This window comes from Myodes glareolus, chromosome X (assembly GCF_982192425.1).
Source record: "Myodes glareolus chromosome X, mMyoGla1.1, whole genome shotgun sequence".
In the NCBI taxonomy this organism is placed as follows: domain Eukaryota; kingdom Metazoa; phylum Chordata; class Mammalia; order Rodentia; family Cricetidae; genus Myodes; species Myodes glareolus.
In genome coordinates this window covers 41203162-41229673 of record NC_142053.1, presented here as the reverse complement: position 1 = coordinate 41229673, position 26512 = coordinate 41203162, and the positions used below count along the sequence as shown (strand labels likewise).

At 34.3% G+C, this 26512-nt stretch overlaps 1 protein-coding gene across 2 annotated transcripts in view; it reads left to right on the top strand.

Annotated features, from left to right (window-relative positions):
* The window catches only part of Htr2c (5-hydroxytryptamine receptor 2C), a 235181-nt gene that overhangs the window by 85960 nt on the left and 122709 nt on the right, over positions 1-26512 (top strand). The gene's annotated exons all lie outside the window — the stretch shown is intronic.

Below are 26512 nucleotides of genomic sequence, written 5' to 3'. Positions count from 1 at the left end.
ACGCCCCACCCCCATGCACCCAACTTTTGCCTGGCAATCTTGTCTACTTCCAATATACAGGAGGATAACTATATGAAATTCTTTGGATTCACCTTCTTATTTAGCTTCTCTAGGATCACGAATTATAGGCTCAATGTCCTTTAATTATGGCTAGAATCTACTTATGAGTGAGTACATACCATATTCCTCTTTTTGGGTCTGGGTTACCTCACTCAGAAAAACGTTTTCTATTTCCATCCATTTGCATGCAAAATTCAAGATGTCATTCTTTTTTACCGCTGAGTAAAACTTTAATGTGTATATGTTCCACATTTTTAATCCAATAACTGCTATAAATGATCAGGTATATATTAAGCAGCATAGAAAATGTACAGATTTATTAATATTTCCAAGGGAGGTAGTCATATTTGATGTTTCCTTTGTAAAATTAAGTAGATATACCCTATCACATATTAATGAAAGCATTTAAGTATGTTCATTGTCAGAAGCATACAGTTGGAATATCATAATAGAGTTAATTCTTTCTATATAGCATTTAAATTTTCTTCTGACTTTTACTTTTACCTATTACTGTATGGGATGTGTTGCATTACTTTATTTCTTGAGTGTCTAACATGTATATTGGAGCATAAAGTAAATACAAAAAGAACTATGAAAAGAACCATGTGAATGGGACCCTGTGAAGAAAGTTCAGTGAAAGAAGAGACTATTTCTTGCCTTCAAGAATCATATAAGTAAAAAGCAATCTATATTTTATGTTATTTCTCTAAATAATAATACAATGTGCTCTCAGTTAACTTTTCACATTAGTAGCCCATACAGTAATAGGTAAAATAAAAATCCAAAGATGAAATTTCAAATAATATGTTGAGATAATTTACTCCACTTTTTAATATTCCAACTATATGCTTCTGGTAATTAGCATATGCATAAGTATGATGCCACATAAAGAGGGAACATATTTCTGTATTTTTTCTTGTTTGCTGGGAATATAGGGAGGAATCCAGAAAAGAAAATAGACAGAGAGTGGCGAGTGATACAGAAGAAGGCTGAGGGAAGAGTATAGCATATTGGGATGCACATCTATATTAAGGAATATTTAATAGCTTCCAATGATGGGGCTGGAGAGATGGCTCAGTGGTTAAGAGCATTGCCTGCTCTTCCAAAGGTCTTGAGTTCAATTCCCAGCAACCACATGGTGGCTCACAACCATCTACAATGGAGTCTGGTGCCCCCCCATAAAGATAAAAAAGAAAAAAATATTAATAAAGAATAGCTTCCAATGATTAATCCAAGAATCCATAAGAGTTATCACAGTATGGCAGGCCTTTAAGGAGATTCTCTACTAATGAGCTATCTCTAGGTTTCAGTTTTGTTTTTCTTTAAAAGTTTTAATTTAATTTTTTTAAGACAGGGCCTTGATATTTGGCCAATGCTGTCCTTGAACTCTTGGATCAGCTCTTCCTAACAGCAGCATATGCTAAAATTTAGGGACCAGTAAGTCTTTGCTGCAGATGGTTATCCAATGCACTATAGCTTGGTTTCAGATTTCCTGGCTTATACCCTTCAGAAACCATTTGTGGTGCTTTTCAATCATGTCTAGCAAAAGAGTCTACTCCATACAGTTTTAAGTATCTCCTGATGGGCAAAATTATATTCAGTTGAGATTCACTAACCTAGGAGATAAATATGTCAGCTAGAGTAAAGCTATAATTTAAAAGATAAAAGGTGATCAGCAGCCCCAGAGGCATTCACAAAATAGGTGTCAAATGAAAAACAGAAATTCATATTTAATATATGGGTAATCAACTGTCCTATATTTAAGATAATACTCATGGATATTTAAACATCTGCCCTGCGCTCACCTGGTACTTCCCTTTGAAGTAACAGTTATAGTGTCTCTGAGTAACCTTCCATTTAACCTCTTCCCAAGATTACTACATTGCTGGTGCTAGTTTGACTTTAATCAGGGTGAAACTGCCTAAAGAACTCATCAAAATATTCAGATATAATTGCATTAACTAAAGAGTTAAATGCTTTAGTTTTTCACTGTGGTCCATCATCCATTTTCCTGGCCATGAGATACTGACATAGATGTTTGAAGTTGGCAGGAAGCATGAATAGTGTTCTAATTAAATATGAAAACAAGGAGAAAAGAAGCCATTAATGAAAACATGTTGATCTTTTACATAGTGAGTAATGATTGAAACGTATATGCTTCTTTACCTATGAAAAACTAGGCAAAAGATAATCTAAGCACAACTCTAGTATAAAAACCTGGTAGCTTGTGTTCAAGACACAATTTTAATCATTTGTCAAGCATAGCTTCATTTTCTTTCTGAAAGTTATAAAAAGGAATTTATTTTAGCTCAGATTTCAGATTGCCTACATCAGCTTTTTTCCACGGCAATATGATATTGTTTATCCATGAGCAAATACAATAATTAATAAAATTGCTTATTATCTTTTACTGTTGAGAGCTTGAAAGTGAATACATGCTATTCTACAATGTTCCTTTTCCTCTGTTTATTAGTGATTTACATATGTTTAAATACAGGTTTTATTCACAGAATTTCTTTATTTTCTTCCCTTTTGTGAAGACTCAAAATAAATTCCATCTGCTTGTGCTTTATAAAACCCTGGGTTATATATATTCCAAGCCCTGTTCATTTTATTCTACAGCTAAATATTTATAGGACATCTTGAGTACTGAAGTGTCTAATAAAAAGTATAGAGAGAGATCATAGAGCCCACCATTTCAAATGCTTAGGTAGATCATATATTTTATTGTTACATAAGCCTAGTGTAACCCAATTGACTTTCACTCTCTTTTCCACACCTTTTAATATATCTCCCAAACAAATCACTTTAGAAATGAGCCAACTCAAGGGGGCTTATATGAAATATACTGATTGAGAAGAATATAGTCCACAAAGTGATTAAGTTTAGATGTTGTCGTTTGCTGCCTTTGGTGAAATTTATTTGATCAACAGAGGTCATTTATTTCCTCTGTCAATTTTGACCCAGTTCAACATATGGAATGTTTATTGATGGTTAACAAATTTGCACTATGAGCAAAAATCACAGTTGTTTTGATTCTACTTATACTTTGGGATATTTTCTTTTCTTAAATTTATTAGGTATTATGTACATGGAGTATTTGGTGCACAGAGAACAAGAAAAATTTATTTCAGTTATCTAAGTAGGTCATTAAAATGCAATATATAGTTTTAGATTTTTGCATTTTATCAATAGAAATAAAATCTTAATGATTTACAAAAAATATTTTTATTTAATATATAGTGCCTTCCTAGTCATCTGATTAATCCTGAAATGAAATCAGGAGGATAGCAATATTAATCAGATGTTTAGTCTTCATCTTAGTATCTAAATTAGATCCAGGATTTACATAATGGATGCTCCACTTAGCAACACAGTGTTGACTCCCAACCCATTTTCCAAAGGAGTATATAAAAATCTGAGTTGAGCTAGAAAACTGCATCTATATTGCAGTATAATTTAATTACATGCACCATATTTTCTCCAACATCAACATTAACTACTGGGGTTTTTATGTAAACACACACACACATCATTATCAGAATAAAATACTTTTATACAACAATGACTTTTTTAAATTTTATATGTTTTCATGAGTTTAATAATCTATAATAATCTCATTACTTTTTCTTCATGATGTCAGCTTTCTGGAAAGCTATACATATGCATATAATTACACACTTCCTGATATCCTAGGGTGTTTCACTAACTACAGATTTAATATTAATCTGTTAACAGACTTTTCTGTGTTGAAGGCTATGGTATTACAGGGACAAATGTTACAGACAATGTATAAAATGTCATAACTATTTCTCCTTGTAATTCATTTAATAATGTTTCCCTGAACTGCTTTTTTAGAAATGGTTCTCTCGTTTTCAATATTGAACTTTTAGATTATTTGCAACATCATAATGATTGACAATATTGGAGTTGAGAAATAATTCTACATTTTTCTTGATACTCTGTTTTATAAACATGAAATTTACATAGTTATCTGTTTGCATTGAATATGTTGAGATCAATACTATGGCTGAGACTTGGCCAGGTGCTGTTTCTACTAGTTCACTTCATTCCTTTCTTGTACCACGATAGAAATATTATCTTGAACTCAGTAAATATTCCTCAAGGCTGACTGCTACCTGAGTCCCCTAAAGTTGCTTGCATTAAACATATTTACCATCCATTCTTCTGAACTCAGTTTGTAGAAAAACTACTTCAGGTCACTGAAAAAATATTGATTTCTGCTATTAAGTTTTCATGCTATATTTTATCATCTTTTGACACAAAGACTGCTCTATTTATATACCAATCTCCAGAAGTCTGCAATTAAGTACATATGCGGGACAGACAGTGAACAATGAATGAACTTTTTTATTTAAATGGGCATTGCTGTCAGTAGCTTGTCTACAAAACTATATTAATTTTCTGCTTTTATATTAATAATTTTGTCATGTTTAAAAGGTTTCATAAGTTCATTTATCATCTTTTAGCTCATTTAGTAAAAGGACATCCGTATTCAAAATACTGGGAAAATTAAAGCCTTGCTAGAGGTCACATGGTCTTTAATACTATAAGATCATTTTGGATGTTTAGGTAAAAGTAAAACAATAACTTTTAATACTTTATCACTTTTACTACTGTAGAAGGAGACTATTCTTTTGTTTTTCAGCTGCCCAGACCCAAAAATATGACACATAAACTTTATTAGTTACAACACTGTTCGGCCTATTAGCTTGAGCATGTATCTCACTCTTATATCTTAAACTAATTCATTTCTAATAATGTTTGCAATGGCATGGGGTCAGTTTCTGATGTCTGTCTCATTTGACAGTCCAAACAAGAACAGTTTCTTGCCCAAATTGCTATCCTTGTCAAATTGAAGGCAAATTCCAGAACAAATTTCTTCACTGCCCATCATCTGCTGGAAGTAATTGGTGCTGCCAGAAGCAGACACGTCTCACTGTCTCTGAGAAACCCTCTAACCACTGGCATATCCAATCTTCTAAGACAAGGAATAATTTATTCCAGTGGGGGACTTACCTATAAAATCATTTTCCCTCCAATAAATTCTTCAACAAACATTATAAATTTTAGGACTAATAAAGGTGTGTGTGTGTGTGTGTGTGTGTGTGTGTGTGTGTGTGTAAAAGGAAGTAGGAAAAATAACACAAACATACACAAAATAACACAAACATACACACAAAACACCCTTTGCTTTCCCTAATGCTGCGAATCTGCTTTTCTCAATCAGATGTTTCTTAAATTCTTCTACTTCATCCTGCCTGCCTTCTTCTACTTTATAATTTTGTTGTAACAAATACAAAGTATTCACTTTAAAATATTTAGCATCTACACTTACATATCAGTGACTTGCTCAGCCATCATCAGAGCGGCTTCCTCTTGTAGCAGAGGAAAATGAATACAGAGACCCAGAGCCAGATGTCATGCAAAGAGTGAGACTATGGAACACTCATCCCCAAGTGGAATGTGTCCATTTAATCCCTCCCATCAGAATCTGGAGAAAATGAGGCGGAGCCAGAGGAGGATACCAAGAGAACAAGTCCCTCTAAATCAACATGAGTAAAGCTTATATGAACTCACAGAGACTGAAGTAGCAAGCACAGGACCTTCGTAGGTCGGCACCAAATTCTTAGTTATTAGTAGTTCTAAATTGTGGCTTCAAGTTTAGTATCTTTAATGAGAATCCAGAGTATGTGAACGAATAAGTGGGTCTCTGTTTCTTGTGCCTTCTCTTGGGCTCTTTTCCTTTGATTGGTTTCTATTAGCCCAATACAACAGAATGATTTTTTTGTTTTATCTTACTATTATCTCTTAGAAGCCTGTACTTTTCTAATGAGAGAGGAAAGAGAGTAGATTTGCATTGCAATTTGAGGGGAGGTGGAGAGGAATGGGGAGGAAAAACTGTAATCAAGATATAATGTGTGATAATTGTGGACTTATGACACCTTAAACTCAATAAAAAAAAACATTTTCTCAGGATTCCAGTGCAGTGCTTTGATTTATTGATAAGTCTTTTCAATACAATGAGTTAGATATTGCATGTGCTTCTGCTTGGGTTTTACCTTCCATTCCTGTGTTGTAACAAAATCATCATTTTTTTAAAAAAAACTATTAATTACTAAGGAGATGTTCTAAGCTTACCGATAAAAAAAAATTGTAGGAAGTAGAACCTTAGCTATGTTACTTAAAATCATGAAATTTACCTATGTTGTTTGTGTAAAAAATAATGCTGTCCTTCAACCAAGAAACCTAAGAAGAAGTTAAATCACAAACCTGAGGGAAAGTTCTTATGAAAATAACAGGCATTTCATTTCATTTCATTCATCAAGTTCAAAGTAATTTCAATTGGATTGTTTTAGACTCTACCACGCACTTCTGCACAAAATAGAAAGAATCTAATGATCAATGACTACAATGTCGTTCGCTGTAGACTTCCTTAAATTAATTATCTGCCGCCCTTTATTACAAAAAATCATAAGGGGAATAGAAAATGTTCATAATTATTTACTAGTGGGTTTCTATAAAGTTACCCTATAAGGAACAGTTTAAAATCCTAATAAGCTTGCTAACTCTTTGAGCTGTGTGCGGCATAAGCAAAGCTTCGTTTTCAAGCATTCATTCTCACTGGAGCCAGACTCTCTTTGTCATTCCGCACAATGAAGATTTTAACTGAATCCATGTTTCAAAAGAAATTGCAACCTATTCTGAATTTGCAGTTCATGAACTGACAGCTAGGGATTTAATTTCTCAGAAGCTCCCCCTAAGTAGGCTCCATTCATTATCTAAAGTCTTAGAGGAGTTTCCATTTGTGTGTTACCAGATAACTTCCCATCCATTTGCTTTGGATCCATCTTTGCTTTACCTAGTTCCATATTAAGCAAGCGGAGCTTTACAATATTTTCACTTTCTTTTGTGCTGCCAATTTAGCAACGTACTGACTTGATCACTTAATTTGTTAGTTTGCAGCACTCTGTATAAAGTGACTTTTGTTGTCTTGGTGTAATTTGGATACAATTCTTATTAATGCCTATTCAAATCCAGAAACAATTGTTTTATTTTTTTTCCTAAGAAGTATAGTCAGGTGCAACTTACAATTCTTTCTCAAATATCTTTTTCATCTCAATGTATCTTCAGAAATGTCTGAATCTCAATCTCACATTTCCACCAAGTAGAGTACTTAGGAAAATCAATTAAATAAATTAAAATGCAAACGACTGCTTCATAAGGAGGGAATAGCTTTACCCAGCCAAAAGGACAGGCTTCCATCTGCTCTGGCTTGCTGTTTATCTGTTCTTGTTAATAATTTTATTATATATTTATCTATCTCGTGTGTCTATGGGAACCAGCATGTGTGTGTAATGCTGTGTATGTGGAGGTCAGAGTAGCACTTGTAGGAATCGAGTCCCTCTTTGCACCACGTGGATTCTGGGGCTGGAACTCAACTCTTCAGGCTTGGCAAAAACTTTCTAGATTGACTGAGCCATCTCTCTGGCCCAAATTCTTCTGTTGTTTTTCTCTGTTCTTTATCGGTATTTTGTTTAGGATCTACTTTGTGCATCTGTCATCATCCTCATTCCTTCGTTTCCTTATACCTCTTAAAGAACTGTATTGATAAACAGTAGGTATTTTTTTGCCACTGTGTGTCAAAATACTAAAAGTATGAATATTTGCAACACTAGGCCATTCTATATCAGATGCCAAAGAGCCACTTCTGAACACCTTACATAAGGTCTCACAGTACTGCAGTAAAGATAGCAGATGAGCTGAACTCTAAGGAGGCCCTGGAGCAGTGTTTCTCAACCTTGCTGACACTGTGACCCTTTAACAAAGTTCCTCATGTTATGGTGACCCTCAACTATAGAGTTATTTTTTTGCTACTTCATAACTTTAATTTTACTACTGAATTGTTTCATTAATATATGATATGCAGGATATCTGATATGTAGCCCCAAGCAGGTTTCAATCCGCAGGTTGAGAATTGCTACCCTGGAAAAATACCTGGCCCCTTGCTAATTTAAAATGTTAACAGAATCAAGTTCCTTAGGACTGTGGAACTGATGTTCCTATTTATTACAGTCTATGTCTATGAATTATCATTTTATTGAATCTCCACATTATATCCTACAGGTGTCTTCTAGCTTTAACAGTCTCACTGACATATACAGATTCTGGGGGCTTATTAAACAACAGAGTTTATTGGAATTTCCTCCAGGAGTATGGGTAAGGAGTTATTTACAGAATCATGGGTGACTCAAAGGCAGCTGTATCTCCATATAGCCCATCCCAGCAAGCAAATCTTGTTAATGCTTCATTGTACAGTAACATGCCCTTTACTTCAATAAAGGCCATTATTAGTTTTGCCTAACACACAAATCTATTATAATACAAAGTCTGATAGAAACTTTAAAGTAATTGCTTGACACTGATAGTAACAAAATCCATTGTACTACTAATCACACTACATATATGAACAAACACACACTGAAAGGGAGTGTTTTGGTTAAGGGCATTATATATATATATATATTTTTTGCAAAAGGTGACTATTTAAAATTGTATCACATTTCATTAGCTAAAAGATGAATTTAGCTACAAAATTTATGGAAAACAGTATTTTTTAAAGGAATGTTGGGAAATAGGATTACTTTATATTTCCCTTTTTGGAAACTCATTTGTAACTTTTTTATGTTCTGAAACATTTTCTATCAAAATTGGTATGATATACATATGAGATGAGCTGTCTGCTTTTTACTATAGTAGTATGTCTAAGATTACTTTCTTCATTGTTGTCTTTATTAAGTGTATATATGAATTCAGAGTCAGCATGGTCTTGTTCTTGTTGATGAGGCTGAGTTTTGAGATAACATTTCATTATGTAGCCCAGACTAGCACTCAATTTGAAATTACATTTTATTCTACAGAGCACTGAGATTACAAGTGTGGAAATATGTGTATGCCAGATTGAGTTTTATTATTTAAAAAATGCTCAGGAATTTAATTTGAAATTATGACTAACTGGTGCATCTTACATTTGTACCTGTGTCATCAAAGAGCCCACAAGTACAAATGACCATTTATAGTAGTTATCATGGTAACCACAAGATGGCAGTACTAAAGTGAGTTTTGCCTGACACGAAAGGCAACCACAGATTGAACTGTGAAGTGTATTAAGTACTTGCATTTTATCACAAATGCTTTATACTTTTTTATGATTGCTCACAAGTGAAACAAATATTAAGGCTGTATAGTTTTAAATGTTCAAAGTTCTGAGCATTCCTTTAGAAACAGTCACTGTGACTTTTTTCCTTTGAACTATGACTTTTTACTCTCACCATCCTTTAACTTCAACACCGTTAAATGTCGTTGAATCTGCTTTACTTGAATATGAGACAAAATTCTCCCCTAAAAACTTGAGTCTGATGAAAATTTCCCAAGAGTGATTCTTTCAGGTCAATTAGTTTCCTAAAGGAACCATAACTGAAGTCAAGCATGTCTGGAAGCCTAGAATATCCGGAAATCAAAGCTGTCATCAGCTGCTTAAGAGAGGTCAAGGGCTGGACTACACGAGATCTTGTCTCAGAAACCAAACCAACCAACAAGCAAACTTCCAATTGACTAACCAATGACATGTAAACTCTATAATTGCACCCTGCCCTTCCTTCCCCTTTCTAGTGCTGCCCACAATCTGACATTATAAAGCTGATGCAATTATTTCCTAGCATTGGACTTACTTCTTTATAAAAAATGAAGACTATCAACCTTGCCTGTCACCATGGCTCCAGTACTCAGAACAATGCCTGACATTCAGCAAGTACTAAGCTCAAAATTACACACTAAGTTAATAGGGGAAAATGAATATAGAGATTTTGTATCTATCCCCATCAAGTATTTTTTTTGTTAGATATTGCTAATATTTAGGTACATATGAGCTTTCTCTTCTGCACTGCCAAGACAAAAATTTGAAACTATAATTATGGTTATAGTCAATTTGACGTGTAGGCCAACTCTGAAATTCCACCTCCATACCATTGCACATGAAAGTGCTAATATATTTTTTTAAAAATCTTCCAATACCTTTATTTTTTACACAAAATGAAAAATTATTCAGCTGCCAGTCAATATGTTCTTTCTTGCAACTGTATTTTCTATGATCCATCTGATTTCATACAACTGCCAATTCTTTCATTAAAATCTAAGATTGCTGTCACAGATAATGGAACACTAACTCTCTTATGATTCAGTTTTGAAATACTTGGCATTACAGGTGATTTTCTACAGATTTGAAGGAATACAAGTATAACAAGCGTACCTCTTCACTCATACAACAGTTTATTCTAACAAGTTATTTTATATCCATTCATATCTTTCTCTTTATAGTGGTATAATGTAATATGATACAGATATTCAATGACTTGGACTAAAAATTGTGTCTAAGTGTTAGAGTTAACATGATATATGAAATCATTTTGAATAGATGGAATGACAGGTAATTCTACCTGTATTTTAAAGCAAATAAAAGCTTAATTATAGTGTAAAATTTGATGGGTATAATGCACCTTGTCTATTTTATTTTTGTTGTTTTCTGTGTGTAACAAACATTTTAACAAAGTGGAATCCCAAAGATTGTCTTGTTGAAAGTACTTGGATAAACAGAAGTTCTTCAAAAATAGATACGACATGCTCATTTCTTTTACATATTCTTGTCCTGATTTATGCACTTAAAACTTAAAGGGACACTATTTAACTCTTTTATACTCATTTCAGGGTTTAAGCACCCCACACAAAATTTGCAAACATTGATTTGCCTGGATGTAGCATGGGCTTTGCCTTCTATATAACCAGCTGGCTTAAAATACCCATTAATTTAAGTTCATCATGTTTTGCAAGTAGTAAAGAGAAAGACAGTAGCTAATCAATCCTAATTTTTTATAGCATTATAAAATATTTTATTTTGTGATGATCATTTAATTTTTATTCCATTAGCTTCAAAAATGTTTAAGTTTGCGAGATTTGTGTCTTCCAGTGTTTTTAGTTTATTAAAAATAGCCAAATGAAAGAGTTCTTTATTATTAAATAAAGAGAGAAAATTTAAACTGTCAGTGACTACCAGCCAGAAATCTGGGCTTCAACTCAGAAGAGAAATATCTAAAAACTATATATCTGTATATATTAAACTCAATGAAACTCAAGACCTATTTTGAAGTGTCTATTATTATCACATAGAATCTCCTTACAAGTTTTTGGTCTTCTTGATAAAATAATTTTTAAATGGGTTTAAGAGGTGCTTAATGGAATAAGAGAAAAAGAACTGAGTGGCAATCAGGAGATCTTGGCAGCTGGGAGAAAGGAAATAGGGGAAGAGTAGAGGAGGAGTTAGCCAAGGAGGATGAGAAGTAGACAGTTGTAACAGCAGTAGCACCTTGGAGGACACTGTAAACACAGAGGGAGAAAAAAATAATGAGGATGACCAGAGCCTTTGATCCCTGTTTGTACTTTGAAAGACACAAAATTATGTCCCTCTCAGTGGAATGTGTGTCTTTGGTGTGAAAGTAGTACTTCATCTTGTTTGGTTAAACAAAGAAAAAATATTTACTCTTAATATTACCAGATTTAGCTAAGCATTACTCCTTGATTAGAAATCAAGGCATGTAAACTAGAAAACAATAATAACTAATTAACTAACCATGTAGTTATATATATAGTCATATATAAATAACTATATATGATATATAGTTATTAATCAGTTATATAGTTAATTAACTATAAAAATTATATATATATAAACTATATATATATATATATATATATATATATATATAAAATTGTTGCCTTCCATTTTGTTTGCTTTGGATCAGAAAGAAATAACTTACAACATAACAACATATGCTGTTGTCATTGTACCTCTTTGTTTTGTGAATTTGTGGCCAGTTCAATGCTCTTGTCTTTTTTTTCTCTCCCTCCCTCTTCAGTTAGTTTGAAGAAACCTGTGGGGCTTCATCACTTACTCAATATTTGAAAACAGGTCGTTAGCAGACAATGGAATATTTTTCCAATATAGCGATTGAAGTCTGTTTTGTTGAATTACTTTAAAATTTCCTGTTTACCAACACATGACTAAACTCTGATCATACCATTTGTTTCTAAAGAATTGTTGTGCTGGTATCCCTATGTCTAAGACAATGCTGAACAAACAGCTGTAGGGGCATTTCATACCCTTTCCTCCTACCTAGCACTGCCTTCTTGAAAACGTTTAAGTCAGGAGAAATCCCTAAGAGAATTTGTACTTAAAGGATAAAGACAACCATTTAGATTTGCAACGTAATTTAACTGTGTTATTTCCAGGAGAACACGATATCAAAATATCCAAACATTATTAATAACAGAACTAAGGACTATTAGTTGGAAAGTATGTGCTTGTTTAGCAAATCACTGATTGCTTGCTTACTATCATCCCAAATGGAAGGCTGACAATTGTGGGCTTCTGCTAAGGGTGATTATTAAGAAGATGTAGGTGACCAGAGGGTATATCTATGTTTCACTAGATACTGAAAAGCTAGATTTTTTTCAACTAGAAGAAATGCTTTATTGGAGCTGAAGAGCTGGCTGAGTTAGTAAGAGCACTTTGTGTGCACGTATGAGGAACAGGTTCAGATCCTAGCATCCAGGTAAAAAAACCACCTGGCCTCCTGTATCTATAATCCCGCCGCTTGTATAAGAACACACAAATCTGTGCATATACCACACACAAACCACACAGAAACACCACATCACACATATACATACCGAAATATAAACCACACACATAAAACATAACGTATGGGCCATTTTTTCTTATGATTCAATTAATTCCTGACTAAAAGGGCCCCTTTCTATCTGTTAGATTGTATCCGAGTCCATCTCACTTGACGGACAAGGAAACCCTGTTGCAGTTGCAGTCCAGTACAAATGTAAGCAACTCAAACTTAATGATGTTAAGATTTCTTTTTTTTAATGATACTATTTTTCCTTTGAATTTTTTAAAATAAATTTTTTTATTACTCAAAATATGCTCAATGGCTGACCTTAAGACATTAATAGCTCTACTTACTTTTTTCTTATATTTTATTATTTAAAACTTTTTAAAATTTAAATATATTTTCATCATATTCTTTCCATCCCCAAAGTCTTTCCAGATCCTCTCCTCCTCCCAAACGACCCAACTTTACGTTCTTTCTCAATAATAAACAAAATAAAAACTAATACAAAAATAAAACTTCCAAAAATATTAAAACATAATAAAATAATACGCAGAGAGAAAATACCATAACCAAAACACACACACACACACACACACACACACACAATTAAAACCTGTGAGGTCTATTATATGTAAGTCAACTACTCCTGAATATGAGGCCTGTCCTGGAATGGTTGTTATACCAAGTGTCACATCATTGGAGAAGACTGATTTTCCCTTTTCCCAGTGCTATTAGTGACAGTTCAGTTGTCAAACTTTACCCTAGTATCTGCATATTCACGAATTTTTTCATTTTATAAAATATAACAAAATATAATAAGATAAAACAAAAACTATCACATTGAAGTTGGACAAGGCAAACTAACAGAAGGAAAAGAGCCCAAAAGAATGCACAAGAATCAGACACTCACTCATTCACACATTCCAGAGTCCCATAAAAACTCTAACCTGGAAAACTCATACATATACACATGCTTAGGACTTGGTGCCGACTCATGCAGGCCCTGTGCACGCTGCCTCAGTTTTTGCAAGCTCCTATGGGCCTTTCTCAGTTTACTTAGAGGGCTTTGTTCTCCTGTTGTCCTCCACCCCCTCTGGCTCTTACACTCTTTCTGTCTCCTCTTCCAAGAGGAAGGAACTTATCATCATTTAGTGGTATATCCCAAGGTCTGGAACAGCACCACACATATAGTGTCTTTTACACAGTTGTAATAAGCACATACTTTAGTTTCTGCTACATTCTTCTAAATGTGTTAGCTTTTAATCTGCTAAAGTGAAAATAATTTTTAAAATATGTAGAACATACTACATGATAAATTCTCTTCATTGCATTATGTTCAGTCACCTCACATCTCTTCATCATGTTAGAATATCCTCAGTAATTATAACTATTGAGTTTTGCATTTACAAAGCAGAGTCCTTTAGCTTAAACCTAAAAGTGGTTATTTGTAATATAAGGAAATACAGTCCATTGTCACATTTTTTTTAAAAAATATAATAATATGTATAACAACACTTACTGCAATTTTGTTACATAAAGAAAAAGGTGCATGTTTATGTATTTAGATGTTTTTAAAATTATTTTATTTCTCATAATTAAAATATAATTATATCATTTCTCTTTTCTTCCCCCTAACCTTCCCATAACTCCTTCTTGCTCTTTTATAAATCTATAGCCTCTTTATAATTATTAATTCTTACTACATGAATGTACGAATGTGTATATAAAACATCTATACATATATACTTCTAAATATAATCTTCTTAGTCTGTATAATATTACTTTTTGTATGTGCATGTATTTTGTTACACATAATTATACCTTACTCAGCATTATATGCAGTTTAGAAAAATAAAGCACTATTTAAATGCTATTTCTCTGATACCAAAAAATACAGCTTCCTGAAGTAAAAGAATATAATACTCTTGACAGGTGAACACACATGATTTAGATGGGCTACAATGTCATATGTGAGGCAAAATTTTCACACTGTATCCCAGTGGTGAGTTATAGTGAATATATTTCCTTTATAAAGTTTTGAAGTGTGTAGAGGTCTCAAATGGGCAATGAATACATCTAATAAAAGTTCTTTTCTAGCCTATTTAGTCACTAATATTGAAAAATTATGCCCAGCCGTGCATAATGGAACCAATTGTCCCTCAAGATATTTATAAACAGTGCCAAATTAGCTGTGGCTTATAATGAGTCTATGGCTAAACGAGTTTCTGCTTTTGTACTGTTCTGGAGAGTGTAGATGATAGAGCTTAAGTCCTCAGATACTGTTGTTAAGTGGGAAAGGTGGTACTGACAAAAAAGACTAATATATTGCTATTGGAAATGTCAATCACCTAAAGGTAACTTTTCTCAGGGTGTATTATCATGACATCTATTCCATAAAAAGTCGTCCAAGAAGACTTGCACCTATAGCATTTTATATCATTGACAAAGACAAATGTTTTGCTAAGAAAAATATATCATTCACATTTAGAACATTAAAATAGTATTTTGGTTTTGTTTCCTTCTGTTTTTAATAGCAGAACTTGTAGCACGCCAAAGTACTTAAAAATAAAAGCCTAGCTTAGTGAAAGGTTTTTACTCCTAGGAAGCAATGTTCTTCATGCTACGACATGAGAGTATATCTCATTTGGAACATAAACTAACTTTCAAGAAACTTTCTAATATGTACATAATGGAATGGATAAGAGTCAATATTTTTCTAGGACGCCATCTCTCAGACTGTAATTAAAATTCTGTAATAATTAAAATTCTGTAATACTTGATTAATCTATGACTTTCCCTTTCCCATTCTTTGCTATTTCACACTTCATCATACAATTCTAAAATTGTGAGTACATTCTTATACAACTGCAGTGCAATTATCATATGCAGCAATCGTTTTATTTTCCAAAATATTTTCATCATTTATTCCTTTTTTTCTCCCTCCAACACATCCCATTTTCCTCCTTCCCTTTACTTCCTCTCAAATCCATGGCCTCTTTTTCTTTAATCACTGTGTTTTTCATATTTGTACATAAATATATAAGCACAAATGAATACTATTGCTTGAATGTATGTGTTTTCAAAAATGACCACTTAGTACTGGATAACCAATTAGCAGACTCATTTCTGGGAAAGTTGATCTCGCTATTTCTCAGCATTCCTTAGTAGTCTTTTGTTCTTTTTCTAGGGCTGAGACCCTGTGAGAATTTCCTCTCCCACTTTAGCATGTCTATTGCATACCTAGCAATCTTATAAGTAGTTTCTAGATGTGATCTAACACCCCCACAGAACCATATTCAAATTAGTTTTTGTTTGGCTTTTTAAAATCACCTTTAGACAAAACAACGGAGCATGGTAACAGCAGAATGGCCCTCCAGTTAGTCCATATTAGACTATGAATTTGTGTAATAGCAAACCGCATCTCTACTGCACTTGAGTGGAAGGAAAAATCGAGACTGACTTTATGTAGAATAATCTTGCAATGAGATATGATAGCTAGTGTTGCTGCTACGAAGTTTCTGTTATTCCACAAATGGAAATAATTCTCCAGATTTTCAGTTATCAGTCTTTGACAGATTTTAATATCTGGCAAGTCAGTTCTTCCACTTGGAAAAAAATTATTGAACATATGCAATCATTCAGTGGCTTTGGAACATCATGACATTGTTTCACCTTATGAAGTTGTGGTATGTTGAAGTGTGATGACTTTAAAAATGTGCACTTAAGGCATATCTGTTTTTTTCACGACCTCCAACAAACATACACAGGCATGGGCACACAGGCAATTACTCACACATTAAATTCATGTAGAAAAAAATTGGAGAATTTATATTTTTTCAAACTTCTTACCATATTGTATTTGTAAGCTAAAGTGTATAGGGGAGGATAATTTACAGATTTCCCTATAAAACTAGTTAGAAAAAATTTAAGTAAATATGTATTTATTATATGTTATTTGAAATTTTAACTTTAAAGAGAAGTTTAAAAATAGACATGTCTGTCTCTTAATGGTGACAACATCTGTTGCAAGAATAATGGAACAGGTGCAAAAAATGAGTGTTTCAAAGTTGGTCAACAAATCAACAAAACAGTAAAGGGCCTTTAAATTAATAAACAGATTCTAGTTCATTGGTTCTCATCCTTTCTAATGCTCTGGTACTTTAACACAGTTCCTCAGGTTGTGGTGACCCCAAGCATAAAATTATTTTCATTGCTACTTCATGACTATTATTTTGCTACTATCATGAACTATAGTGCAAATATCTGTGTAACATGAGTATCGGCTTGTTGGGGTTTCTGTCTCGCCTGGTAACCCACAGGCAGCAAGCCCCCCAAAATATCACACAGAGGTCTCTATAAGATTAGAAACTGATTGGCCCATTAGCTCTGGCTTTGTATTAGCTCTTATAACTCATATTAAACCATTATTCTTACCTATGTTAGCCGCATGACTCAGTACCTTTTTTTGGTGGTGCAGGTCACAACCTGCTTCTTGGGTGGTCTGCACAGGACTAGGGGGGTGGGAAGGGGAGCTTCCTGCTTCACAGAATACTCCTGTTCCCATCGTCCCACCTCTACTTCCTGTCAGGTTGACCCACCTATACTTTCTGCCTGGCCAATCAGCATTTATTTAAAACATGATTGACAGAATACAGACAATTCTCCCGCACTATGTCTGTATTTTCCAATGGTCTTAGGTGATCCCTGTGAAAGGATCATTTGATCCCCAAAGGATTGACACACAGGTTGAAAATCACTGTTCTAGCTGAACTTTAAGAAAATAAAATGAAATGTGAATTTTAGTGTCCCTCAACACTGTGCAGTATTGCTTAAAATGCACTTTTATGTAATTATTTTAAGCACAGTATTTTTAAAGTCAGAAAATCACAAATTGTTAATTTTGTCTTAATTTTTTTCAAGATTTGATGTGATCTCCTAACTCTTCCATCTATGAAAGTAGAAAGAACAGATGTTAAAGACTGCATGCACATTGGTTTGTAGGCTGGGCTGCATAATAAAAAGATTTCAAAATCACTCTCATGCTCCTTTTATGTCAGGATGTATACTTAGGTGTATGTCATATGTTATATTCAGTTAGCAATGGCAAGAAGATTATACCTGTAATCTTTGATTTTGACTTCATAATGGCATTGGTGAAAACACTGAGACCCAAAGAAGTTTGATTATTTATTCTAAGCAACACATCAACTGAGTAATAAAGTCATGTCTGAAACCATACCCTCTCCTGCCCAGTCTAATGACCAACTGTTGCAAAATAGGATTTTAATGTGATGCATTTAAAATTCAAATTATATAAATTCAATTTGCTTACTGAATTTTCTGTATTTCTCATACATCTTTATTGTGTCTGATGAGCCTGTTTTGTATAGGTATTGTCACTAACTGGTGTCTTAAATATATTTTCCTGTAATATGTTATACAACAGTGTCAGAGATTGCTTTTCCTTGATGTAGAATTGCAAGACCAGAAAGACTAACTAATCTTTTAACTCCAATCTAGTGTTTTCGTTCGTTTCTTTCATCTTTATCCAGGAGTGTCTAAAGCTGCGAAATAAAGAACTGTTGGAGAGATGAGAAGTTAAGAGTTCATTCGGCTGTCCAGATGTATCCAAGTACCCCATTATTTGGCAATAAATACATCTGGGCAACTGATTGAACTTTTCGCTTTTCTTGACTCAGCTGGAGCTTCTACAACATACAAGGCCTGCTAGACAGCCCAGACTACATGATTTCTTTAATCAAATGAGACAGGAAGGAAGAGCTCCCTGTGCATGAAGGGACTTCATTGTAAACCTAAGGAGATCTGCATTTTTTTTGCACAGTTATGTTGGATTAATTGTATGTACCTTCACAAAATTAAAAGGTATTTTGTTTGAGGTTTGTAAAACTATCAGTAAATAGAAAAGTATTCTTGTCGGTGATACTTGTCAAGTGCCTATATTGCAGTAGAAAATGACTGTGTTTGTGATTAATACTAGCTAGGATAGCCTCAATCTATGGATACACACAGCTATAAATCTGTCTGCTGTATTACCTCTAGTTACTCTTTATTTTACTATGAAATTTCAGTTCATTCACAGAAACGATACATCCCTGACATGTTCATTGCCTGTCTATTTTGCTAGAATGCAAACTCTATTAGAGCAGGATTATTTCTGCCTTGCCTTCTAACCCATGGATGACATCTTTTGGAGCATCTAGCACATAATGGGTAATCAATAAATGCTTGAACACACAGAAATTTGGCTGTATGGTTTTCAGTTTTGCAACTCAGTTGGAATTGATCTCCAACACATACGTTAACACATGGTTTCTCCCTTCATTCTGATTTTTAGGAGTCTGTAGTTTATTTTGCTATAAGGATATTTAGGCTGAGATAATTTACTCAGAATTCTTCTACCACCTATGGAGAAACGGTTTCAAACTGCTGGGCATACTGCCCACTATGACAGATTCCCTCGATGTTTGTTATTACAACTGTGGAATGATTTGCAATAGCAACTTGAGTTCTATTAAATTGGGAACTATTTTTGGAGTATTATTTTAGGTGAATGGAATAGGTCTTGCTGTATAACTTTTACTATCTTAGGCTCTGTAGTTTGGGGAAATTCAGTTTCCCAGAGTCTTGCTAAATGTCACAATAACTGCTTTCATTAGGCCTAGGCCACTCCAACGCCACAAAAGACAAAACTCCTTTGACATATATCAAGCAGAAGAATTTAGAAAACACAATTAAGGATAAAAATGTTTCATTTTCAGTCCAAGTACGAGAGGAAAAGTTCTATTTGCCTCAACTCTCATTAGTATTTTGGGGCAGGAGAGTGGCGGAGTATAAGTATCAGCAAGAATTGCTTTTATTTTTTTTGAAAGTAATTTTATTAAATTATAAAAAGTTTCCATTTACGCCCCTCCTCCCAACGCCCTCCCACTCCCCCCCTCCCTCTCCTCCTCCCTCTTTGTCCCCAAGGGCAGTCAGGGTCTCCTGCCCTGTGGGAAGTCCAAGTTCCTCCCCCCTCACTCCAGGTCCAGGAAGGTGAGTATCCAAACAGACTGGATCCGCAAAATCCAGTATATGCAGAGGAAACTAGTCCCAGTGCCATTGTCAATGGCTTTTCAGAAAGACTCCAGGCCAGCCACATTCAGAGAATCCGGCCACATTCAGAGAATCTGGTTGGATCCCGTGCTCATTCAGTCGCAGTCCAACTGGCCTTGGTAAACTCTCATTAGATCCGTCCCCTTGTATCAGTGGGTGATAGCATCCCTCGCAGTCCTTCGTCATTTTCTTCCTCCATCTGCTCCTCATTTGGATCTTGGGGGGCTCAGTCCGGTGTTCCAACGCGGGCCTCCGTCTGTATCGCATCCAACGCCAGATGAGGGATCTATGGTGATAAGCAAAATATTCATCAGTATGGTCACGGGCCAAGGCCGGTTCAGGCACCCCCTCCTCTGTCCAGAGAACAATCTGGGGATCTCTCCTTGGACCTGGGATCCCATATATAATCAAGTTTCCTGTAAACTCTAAAATGACTCCCTTAGTTGAAATATATTCTTCCCTGATCCCATATTCATCCTTCCTCCCTTCCCCCCATCCCGGTCAACCGAGCTTTCTCCATTCCTCCCCTACTCCCTTCTCTCTAACCCTCTTCCCTTCCAACAACCCTCCCACCCAACCCCCCCCCCCATGCACCCAAGGTTACCTGGGACTCTTGACTATTTCCTACCTCCTGGCGGCTAGCTAAATAATCTTCATCAGGTTCGTCTTCTTATTTAGCTTCTCTAGGATCACGAATAATAGGCTCAAAGACCTTTAATTATGGTTAGAATCCACTTATGAGTGAATACATACCGTGTTCCTCTTTTTGGGTCTGGCTTACCTCACTCAGTAAAGCGTTTTCTATGTCCATCCATTTGCATGCAAAATTCAAGATGTCATTATTTTTTACCGCTGAGTAAAACTCTAATGTGTATATGTTCCACACCATTTTTAACCATTCTTCTATTGAGGGGCACCTAGGCTGTTTCCAGGTTCTGGCTATTACAAATAGTGCTGCTATGAACATAGTTGAACAAACGCTTTTGTAGTATGTTCGGGAATCTCTAGGGTATATTCCCAAGAGAGGAATTGCTGGGTCCTGAGGGAGGTTGACTACCAGTTTCCTGAGAAACCGCCACACTGATTTCCACAGTGGCTGCACAAGTTTGCATTCCCACCAACAATGGATGAGTGTTCCCCTCATTCCACATCCTCTCCAGCATAGGCTATCATTGGTGTTTTTAACTTTAGCTATTCTGACAGGTGTAAGATGGTATCTCAAAGTGGTTTTGATTTGCATTTCCCTGATCGCTAAGGAGGTTGAGCATGACCTTAAGTGTCATCTGGCCATTCGAAGTTCATCTGTTGTGAATTCTCTGTTCAGATCAGTACCCCCATTTTTTAATTGGGTTAATTAGAGTTTTAGTGTCTAGTTTCTTGAGTCCTTTGTATATTCTGGAGATCAGACCTTTGTCTGATGAGGGGTTGGTGAAGATCTTCTCCCAGTCAGAAGGCAGCCTTTTTGTCTTACTGACAGTGTCCTTTGCTTTACAGAAGCTTCTCAGTTTCAGCAGGCCCCATTTATTCATTGTTTCTCTTATTGCTTTTAAATTGAGTAATCATGTTAGTGTTATGAGATCTAATGAAATGTCTGGAAAATATCCCAGGTACCATTCCCTGAATGCTGTACCCTTTGTTTTCAAATGAAAATTTGTAAGATCTCACAACATATATAACTACATAGTCAGAAGTGTGATATTTCTTTCTTGCCACACTACCGGCAAGTATCCAGTTTTATGTCTGAAGGATTGCATTCTAGGAAAGGCCTAGGAAAAAGGGCATAAGCTAACCGCATTAAGTGTGCGGCATAGATCCCTGACCTGACTTATTAAGAGACTTTTTTTGTTCATTTTCATTGAGGTCTATTAGCTCAAGGCTCTTTTGCCTGGTATAAAATATCATTTTCTAACAGAGCAGATTGCTGAATGGGGAGGGTTTTTAAACTGCCTCTTTTGAAGGTTGTTCTAAGGAACATCAACTGTCAAGCTTGTCAAAGTGGCTTAATTATAGACCTTCCTGAAGACAAGGAACTAGTTCATTTGATTCCTTATAATTTTTCAGCCTCGGGAGTTCTGTGAATTCAAGCTTATAGAATACCTTAGGACCTGAGAATTAAAAATAGAGTGTTTGGTTTTGTTTAATTTCATAGAATGCTTTTCTAAATGAACTAACAAAATTAAAAACTCCTATGTTTACTGTTAGGTCTCTGGAAATTTTTCCATCAAATCATAAAAAATTACATGATGTGACTATTCAGGGCAAACATGGATTTTTATAATGAAAAGTGTGGGCTTCATTGCAAAATCTTTATAGAACATTTAAAATTGAAAGGAACATTCATGCAATATGCCCTAGGCCTAAGGATAATTTTTGGATTACATGAGTAATCCCCAAACTGTTATAAATCTGTACAGGAGCAATCTGAACATTTGTGACTAGTTCATATTTGATATAGCCATCTGCTGAAAGTTAACTGCATATAACAAGAAGAAAGGTTTCATTGACGTTTAAGTCTTGTCAGTTTTATATGTATATACAGTATATTATGATAATATTCACTGTTATTACCTTTTCTATCCACTCCCACTCCTGCAGCTCATCTTCTTTCCAACTAGTCCATCTTTTGAGAGGTGGTTATTTTGGGGAAAGGTCTAGGGCAGGTAACTACAACTGCGTTGTCTCCCTGATTATATTAGGACTTGCCTAATGGGTAAGGCACTGGTATCCTGATTACATTGGGCATGTCATATTCGGAAGAGCATTTCATAGTGGTCCTCCCTTCTCACTAATTTCTGATCTTTATACCCCCTTCTGTGATGTGCCCGAGGGAAACATTTTAAATTATGATATATAGTTTTTGAACATTGAAAAATGACAAAGTCAAACCTTCAAATGCAATGTCACATATTCAGTTCTTAAATAATTTACCATGCACAGTCAGACAGGGGTGGGTAAAATGGCTTAGTCAGTAAAGGTGTCCACAACCAAGCACAATGACCTGAATGCAATCCTCAAGGCCCACATGATAGAAGGAAAGAAGTGACCTCTAATAACTTTCTCCTGATGTCCACACCTTTTCTACGGTGTGCATGTGAATGTGCATTATTTCTCTCTCTCTCTCTCTCTCTCTCTCTCTCTCTCTCTCTCTCTCTCTCTCTCTTTCTCTCTCTCTCTCGCATACGAACACACACACACACACACACAAATAAAATAAATGAAATTATTAAAATTAACACAGTAATCATTTGTTAATTATGTATTCTACAGATTAATAAAAATTCCATCTTAGATTTATTCTTTTCAAAATGGGTAAAAAAATAATGTGCTGTATCACCATGTGTAACTGGAGGTTTCTCTCCCACTTATCACTTCCCCAATAACCACTCTGAGGCTTAATATTAACTGCAAACTGTTATGCTGATGGGTCAGGCTTATTACTAATTAGCTTCTACATCTTAAATATCCGATTTATATTAATACATGTATTGCCATATGACTGAAACATTACCTCACATCTTACTTATTCTTTTTAATTTTATATCTTCAACTTTTCCAAGTCTCACTTACTTTTCTTCTTAATCAACTATTTTATACATTGTACTTGGCTAATTAACTGAAATTGAAAGGTAGACGCATTTGTGTATACACACACATACTAAGGTGCTAACCTTTATTAGTCCAACTGTTTTAGCTTTGTTTTTTCATTATTTTTCAAGATAATAACTGCTTATGGCTTTAAGTATTTTGGTGCATGATATGGATTTTTGACAGACTGAAATTTGTTTCTGAATATTTAATGGCAATCTTATTTTGATTAAATTATTTTTAAGTGTTCACATGATTTTTGTGACCTATGCTAATGACAGGTATAAGCTATTAACAGATAAGCATAGGTTTAATAAACAACATTTAAATATAATGTTCAGTGTTTTAGTGTTTGGGTTTATGTGTAGATGCTAATTATTTAATATCTGTCATAAAAATAATATTATTAAAAACTGTATGGAAATCAACATTTGTAAATGATTTTGATGCTTAAGAGACAGGGGGGGAGTGGGAGGGCGTTGGGAAGAGGGGCGTAAATGGAAACTTTTTATAATTTAATAAAATTACTTTCAAAAGAAAAAAAAGAGACAGCATGGAAAGGTTTGTGATTCATACTACATGAAGAAATAAGCAATTGATATGAATAAATGCTACTAGTGAATTCACTTCCGTGACTTAGGATCCCATTATTAATTAAGAAAACCAATTAGTTTCAGGTTACTTTTTTCTGTCCCTTCACACACTTGCACTTAAATGCCCACAGTTTCTATGGGAGTCCTACAGATTGTACTTAGAAGGTAGTCAATTTGCTAATTATCTTAAAAGGGAATTTACAACACTTCACAAACACAAATCCTCCCAGGTTTAAATATTTGAACTCCCAACTCTTCTGTTTGTGCTTATGTAACCACTAAGGTTCCATTTTGAACAATGAGTAGAATCTAAAAGGTGGAGATCAGAAAGTATGTTTTTGTCGTTTTTGTCTCTTTGATTCTCTTTGTTAGTTATTTGATGCTTGAATAATTTTGTATCCTCTCTTCTTTGTAATTCTACAAACACTAATTCTTCCAAGTACTCAACATTTATTTCAAAATGTCATTATATTTTATCATGAAGCAGAACTCAGGTCATATAATTCATGCCACTTATTCCTCCTATATTATGGTCCTAACCCACTACAAACACTTCAAGAGAATTTTCTATTTGGTTTAGTAAACTTTCTGAATGTAAAATTTTAATGACTGTTTTAGTTCTCTGATAAGGGAAGGACATTTTATTCTTGGTGCTGAACAAAATAAGAAAGAACTAAAATGAAATGGAATGGAGAAAGCAAGTTTTAGCTTCATTGAAGAGATGATTTGAGTTTGAAGTAATTTTAGTTAATAAATTGGGGGTATATGTATACAATAGATGTTTATTATTATTGTTTCCTTAATGAAACTGTAGATACTTGCCATTTAATAGTTTATCTGTACTTCCATGGGAAAAAGGATATAGTTGGCTAATTTTTAAGAAAATATAGTATTTTATGAAACAATAATTGAATTCTACCAGTGCTAGGAATGTTTATAAAAAGGTTTCACAAGATCATGAACATATGCAGCTATAGCAAGTAAAATTTCTATTATTCTTGTATAATCTTATTGGAACATAGTCCATTTTACAAAATGTTTACTCTTTATTATACTATTTTTCAATGCTTGAGAAATAATCACTAAAAAGATATTAAAAATTTTAGCATTACTAAAGGAAAGGCTTTTTGATATTTTAGAATAATAAAATTGAAAGGCTAAAAGACGTTGATATTTATTGATATCCTTTTAGCATTTTCTTCATCACCTATTTCCAGATCTCAAAAAGAAAGGGGATTTATGTCTTCTGTGTTGGGATCCTATCAGATAAAAATGGTCAACAGTCTGCTGAAATTGGTCTCTCACAAAAAGTTTGAGTCTCTAGTCACTAGGAAGTCATATTTTATACTAGAGTAAGAAAATTATTTTAATAGAACTGAAAGGTATATGCTGAAGAATAAAGGTAGAGCATATTAAATTGATAAATCGAATGTCTAGAAAAAAAGTTATGTTAAATGAGATGAGAAATAGGGAAATGCACTTTACTCTAGTGAAATTTTGTTTCCAACTCTTTGACCACCAAAGAAAGATTATAAAGACAGTCTGTAATTTTTATATTCCTTAAATATATACAAAACTACATAAAATAGATCTTAGAGTGTTCTGCTATATTCTCAAGCTATTTAATGCCCCCTGTCTTACACACATTTAAACACTCACATACTCACACATGCCTTCTCATTGACAAACTGGTACTTGCAACTTGAAAAACTTAAAAGTCTTGACTCTTGAAATCTCTTTATAAACTAAGATCACAGTTATTAGTTATGTGTTTGGTGTAGCAAGATATAGTGTAGGCAAATCCAAACTAAAAACCCCGAAAGGGCACACTAGAGAACAGAGAATTTTGACCTCTCTGGTCTCAGTTATGAATCTCTATGAAGAAAAATGAAAAGACAGCCATGTTACTCACTAGGATTCATACTACTTCCTCAATGTTGGAGTAAAGATGGGTAGTGGCAGACGTCACTCGACAAAGATGAATTTCTTCTGCAAATTATTCTCAATCAGCATTTAAACATACCTAATATAATAATAAGTGATGAGTAATTTAATGCATAAATATTTTGTGATATCAATAACAATCCTTTGTAAGGCAACTTATAGAAATAAAAAGCATCCACTCTGAAATTCTTTTATAAATTATTTGAAGATATTCACATCTCAATCTACAAAAGAAGCTAAGAGTGTTGTTTAAATAATCATATAACTGACATTTCATTTTCAATTTTCCATAATACCTCATCTGCTTGGACTGACCATTTTATTAATTTGCAACTAACTAGTTGTTGCATACAGTAACTGCTGTACTTACAATGGTAAATTTGACTGATATATTTATTGGGGTATAAATGTTGTTGCTGGCCTCTGTTGAATACTGTTGAATATTTAATATTGAATAAT